The sequence below is a fragment of the Fundulus heteroclitus genome, unplaced genomic scaffold (genome assembly GCF_011125445.2).
Source record: "Fundulus heteroclitus isolate FHET01 unplaced genomic scaffold, MU-UCD_Fhet_4.1 scaffold_1015, whole genome shotgun sequence".
NCBI classification, from domain to species: domain Eukaryota; kingdom Metazoa; phylum Chordata; class Actinopteri; order Cyprinodontiformes; family Fundulidae; genus Fundulus; species Fundulus heteroclitus.
Window position 1 is genome coordinate 1,978 of NW_023396483.1, and position 5,954 is coordinate 7,931.

The window sequence follows — 5,954 nt, forward strand, 5'->3', positions numbered from 1 at the left end:
GTCACAAACCATAACTTCACCATTGATGTGAGTGAGAAGCTGAAGCTGAAAAGTGCATGTCCCTATAGAAATAGATATCCATAGACCCAGGTGACATCATATGAAGTGCTTGTCATTGTCTGATCAACAGGAAAGAAGCAGAGGAATAAGATAAAGAAAGACAGAATTAAAAAGGTGCAGAGATTGAAAAGGGGTGAAAGAAAAAGTGTTACGACTCATAACACAAAAACCCAGCTGTGACTAACCAACATACCGTGCAAATGTACTGCTGTGCATACATTTAATTTATCGTGTTCAGTTCTATTCACTTTTAACAAGTGTCTGGTGAACTGGTTATTGATGCTGCAGCTCTCTGCCACGACTTCTGACCTGCTCTTTTTGCTTGTAATGCTCCAATTTAGCAAAAATTGGCCAATGCCGGGTTTTATTGGACTTCTTACTTCTGAGTCGGTGAACACGGTGGAAGCTAATGTTTTTTACCTCATCTCCTGGAAGTTTTAGCGCCCCCGCCCCCACCTCAGATCCTCAGACCACCATTCTGTGATGCTAATTCCTGCATACAGGCCCCTGCTGATCAGAGCAAAACCAACAGCGAGGCAGGTGAGGGTGTGGACTGAGGGAGCAATGGAGGCGCTCCAGGACTGTTTTGAGTGCTCTGACTGGGACATGTTCAAAGCTGCAGCAACTTATGAGGACAAGATCAACATTGATGAGTACGCCATGACTGTGTCAGCCTACATCAACAAATGCATTGAGGACGTCAGCACCACCAAGACCATCATCACCCGAGCCAACCAACGACCCTGGATTACTGCGGAGGTCCGTCAAGCGCTAAAAGCAGAATTCAGCCTTCAAGTCTGGAGACAAGGAGGCACTGCTTCAGGCTTTGTTACACAGTCCAGCCATTCATCAGACATCAATAACCTCTTGACAATTAGTGAGAAGGATGAGCCTGTCTCTCCCCACACAGTTTATTCTTGGAGGCATGGATGACAAACAAACTCTAAGATCATCTTCCACTTGTAAACCAGCTCTGCATTTGTTCTTCATTACAGTCAGAGGTGAAAATGTTGATCTTCAGAGGTAAGTGGTTGGAAACGTGTCAGGTTCAAATACCTAAAACATTCATTAAACAACACAAGGGAAGAAAGACAACAAGCGTTAGTTTGGTTTTATTTGAGAGGAGAACAGCAGAGATGTGCTCAGTTACAACTCCTTACTGCTCTGAAAACACCCTGTGCTTCCTCTCTCTTTATTGTGTTCAGGGAGGTCCCTAATTAGAAACCATTTATGATGTGACATTCAAGATAATACAACGCCATTCACACAGTTCAGTTCAGGTCTTGGAAAAAGAGTCATATCTCTGCAGGCCTTCTGCAATGATAAGAGAGACAGTTGAAAAACATAGTATGAGGTAAGATGAAGCACGGTATATGTTCCAGTAAATAAATGATAATAATAATAAACAATAATACATAAGAGAGATATTAGTCATCTGAAAAACACTGTCTGAATAAACTCAAACCTTAAAACCTTTTTAATAGTAATGAGTAAATATGTGATAAATGCCATAAACATGGTAAATAAAAATAAACACGTAGAGAATAATAAAAATAATTCTAACAAAACAGCAGCAATATTTTCATGGCCTCAGCAGCCAGTTCAGGATACTCATGTGAGAGGGACGCCCAAAAGTCTGCATGATTTTCCTGCTGGAATCTGGCCTTCAATGTTCTGTCACAAGATAACTCCAAGAGCTGTTCTTCTGTTTTACCTCTTAAGCCATTTCTTGTTGCAGCAGGTGAAAATGGATCAGCACCCAGTCCAAGGCATCAGTGTTCACATCAGAGAAATATGAGCTGAAGTTCTCACACAGTGATGTTAGGTGTGAAGTCACAACATCCCTCACCATAGCAACAGACAGCTTCTCATTGTTTAAAAAGTCAGTTGGTGAACATGTCTGTTATTCTATCTTCTATTCTTCTTCATAAAGGCGGTGATTTTGTCTCTAAATTCAAGGATAGATGTGTAGCCTCCTTGGATGGAGAGGTTGATGCTGTTCAATAGGTTGAATATGTCTGTTAGACAGGCTAACTTGGCAATGCAGTCTGGATCATGAAAGAAATGAACAATGTCCATTTTCTCCTCTCAAATTCAGCCATTTCTCTGTGTAGCTCAACAACTCTCTGCAACACTTTCCCACGAGACAACCATCACACCTCAGTGATAAAGCAGTGTGTCATGTTCAGCTTCCAGATTTGGGCAAAGTTGACCAAACAGCTGTGATTGCAAAGCTCTGGATTTCACAAAGTTAACTGCAGTGATAGCTGTGTTCAGAACAGAAGATCTGGGTCCATGTCTCTGGAAGCTAGTGCCTGTTGATGCAGGACACAGTGGGTAGCTATAACACATGGATTGATGGATTTTATCCACGCTTCAACTCCACTCTTGGGACCAGTAATCGCTGCTGAGCCATCCGTACAAACAGAGACATTCTTTCCAGCTCAGTCTCGCTTCAGTCAGAAAAGCATCAACTAGCTTAAATATTTTCTCACCAGTTGTCCTGGCCAAGACCTCCTGGTAGAAACAAAAATCCTCCAAAATGTTTTCCTCCCAGGGATAGAGCACCAGAGCTATCAGTTGAGCAGCATTGAAAATGTCTGTAGATTCATCCAGCTGTAGAAAACTGATCACATGAACACAGTCTATCCAATCACTGTTCCTGAATGTCAGCTGACAGTTCTTTAATTCTTTTTCTCACAGTGTCGTCTGAAAGAGGGACAGTTTTCAACTTGTTAGCTGCTTCTCCACCACAGCAGGAAGCACAAGGTCCATTCCTATTTAGTGTGGCTTCTTACTGTTTGCATTGCGCTACACCAACAGATACAAAGCTTGTTTTCTAGCACTTGAAGACAAACACATTTTGGTCTCCAATCCTCATTCTCCATAAAGCCAAACTCGATGTAACTGTTGTCATACTTCCTAATTTTAACTGATTTGGCTTTTACCTTACATGATAATTTGGACAGAGTAAAATATTTGTCCATTGTGATACTTGGCTCAAACACGACATCCTCAGCAGTGCCTCCTCAGGCCCAATAACAGATTCACAGGCCCCCAACCCGTGGTCTGGAGACCCCAGTTTGAGGACCGTTGCACTAATGGACTCAGGCATGAACCTCCAAAGGCATCTAAATGCAATTACAAAGTCTGCCTTCCATCACCTGAAGAACATTTCCAAGATTAAAGGACTGATGTCTCAGCAGGTTATGGAAAAACTAATCCATGCATTTAATTTTAGTCAAATCAAAAACTGAAATGGTGTTTTCACAGGTCCACCAAAAAAAAAATCAGACAGCTGCAGCTGATCCAGAACGCTGCTGCTCACATCCTCAATAAGACTAAGAAAGCAGAGAACATCAACTTGATCCTTAAGACCTTACACGAACTCCCTGTATCTCAGAAAATAGAGTTTAAAATAAATGTGTTAGTCTATAAAATCCCTGAATGGCTTAGCACCTAAATACATGTCAGACTTGTTATCAGTGTATCAACCCTCCAGACCACTAAGGTCTTCTGATTCAAGCCTAATCTGGTAAACGGCTTGTACTTGGTGAGCACTTTAACTTGTCAGACAACCATAAAGCGCTTTACAACTTGTAAAAAGTTTACTTCCTACATTCTACCAACTGGAACAAACTTCCAGAAGACTGTAAAAAGGGCTTGAAAGCCAATTTTCTTTTAAATCAAGATTATAAAACACATTTGTTTAGGATTGCCTTTAACTGTTCTAGTTAAACTTTTAACTGAAACATCATTTACATTTGTAGTCCAATTTGTTTGTGTTTATTTTCCTACATTTTAATCATGTAAAGCCCTTTGCATTGTCCTACTGAAATGGGCTATACAAAAAAACTGGCATTGTCTTGCATTGTATGGACTACCTTGTGTCTGTTTAAATTAAATTTTTGGCTAAATCTTTGACCACATAAATCACAGCAAAAAGGTTTCTGTCCTGTATGGATTCTCACATGTCTGTTGAAAACAGATTTGACGCTAAATCTTTTTCCACATAGATCACAACAAAAAGGCTTCTGTCCTGTATGGATTTTCATGTGTGTGTTTAAAGCTGATTTATGCCTAAATCTGTTTCCACATGTATCACAACAAAAAGGCTTCTGTCCTGTATGGATTGTCATGTGACTGTTTAAATTAGATTTGCAGGAAAATCTTTGTTCACATGTATCACAACAAAAAGGCTTCTGTCCTGTATGGATTCCCATGTGTGTTTTTAAATTAGATTTCTGCCTAAATCTTTTTCCACATAGATCACAACAGAAAGGCTTCTGTCCTGTATGGATTCTAATGTGTCTATTTATATTTGATTTTTGCGTAAAGCTTTGTCCACATAGATCACAACAATAAGGCTTTTGTCCAGTGTGGATTCTCATGTGTTTGTTTAAAGCTGATTTGTGGCTAAATCTTTGTTCACATAGATCACAGCAGAAAGACTTTTGTCCTGTATGGATTCTCATGTGTGTGTTCAAATTTCCTTTTTCACCAAATCTTTGTCCACATAGATCACAACAGAAAGGCTTTTGTCCTGTGTGGATTCTCATGTGTTTGTTTAAAGCTGATTTGTGGCTAAATCTTTGTTCACATAGATCACAGCAGAAAGGCTTCTGTCCTGTATGGATTCTCATGTGTGTGTTTAAAGTTCCTTTTTGACTAAAGCTTTGTGCACACATATCACAACAGAAAGGTTTCTGTCCTGTATGGATTCTCATGTGTGTATTTAAATGTCCTTTTCTGCTAAATCTTTGTCCACATAGATCACAACAGAAAGGCTTCTCTCCTGTGTGGATTCTCATGTGTCTGTTTAAATTTGATTTTCTCATAAATGTTTTGCCACAGTCTTTGCAGCTAAGCTTAACTCCTGTGTGGCCTTTCCTACACTTTTTCTTCTCTGTAGAACATTTCTTATATCCAGAGTCTGACAAGTGTTTCAGCTCAGACAGAAGGTGCTCTGCAACACCGTCCTCTTCATTCTCCTCAGTGTCTTCAGTCTCTAAAAAATTGAAGTATCTCCATGATCTTGTATCCTGGTGTCTCCATTTTCTTCTGGAAGCTCTCTGCCTTTAATTTCTTCTGGATAAAGCTGTGAGAGCAGCAGAGACTGTTCATCATCCAGACTCTTTATGGGAGGAGCAGAGACTGGAAACCTGATGGCATTAATCACCTCCTTCCCATTGAGCTGCTCTCCTGGCAGACTGATGTAGACTCCCTCCTGTTCCTCCTTGATGTGGGGGGGCTTTGGGTCATGCAGGTCATCAGGAGGTCTGTGGTCTAAAGAAGCTTCTTCTTTAACAACCAGCTTCTGCTTAACATCTGCAGGAAACATTGAAACACATTATGCATTTTAGAAAGTATTTTAAACCCAGCCCGAACTGAGACACATTTTAATAAATATATATTTAGGTAATATTAGTTAGATTTCATTTTTTTGGCATTTTTCATGTTATTTTGCCTCACAACCTGCCATGTAATATGGATTGTTGGATGATTTAGTTTACAACATTTCATGTAAAGAACATGCAGCAGAGTAAAACACAGAACAAAACAGAAAACTTATATGTCCTACAATGAATAAAGCGATATAATGAGCAGTTCAACTCGATAATGATTAGTGGACGATAAAACACAAAACACCACCCAGATAAAAACCACAAGCTACTTCAAAGCCAGGGATATTGATAGTATAATCTCATCCTGAACTGAGGCACATTGTAATAAATATATATTTAGGACATTTTGTTGGATTAAATTCTTTGACAGAACATGCAGAACAGTAAAACACAACTAGAAAAATTTCTGAAGAAATTTAGTAAGGCGCCTGCCACTTGGTGCGTACCGTACCGTCAGAAATAGCAAGAGGAAGTAACACTGCAAATTTC

General features: G+C 39.8%; 1 long non-coding RNA gene across 1 annotated transcript; it reads right to left on the reverse strand.

The window, feature by feature from the left end:
- Positions 1–1,165: 1,165 nt before the first annotated feature.
- LOC118558133 lies at positions 1,166–5,290 on the reverse strand. Its single transcript, XR_004928167.1, has 2 exons — positions 5,240–5,290; positions 1,166–1,374 (listed from the first exon to the last, which is right to left on the reverse strand). It is a non-coding gene; the product is annotated as an uncharacterized LOC118558133 (long non-coding RNA).
- Between the last annotated feature and the right edge of the window lie 664 nt (positions 5,291–5,954).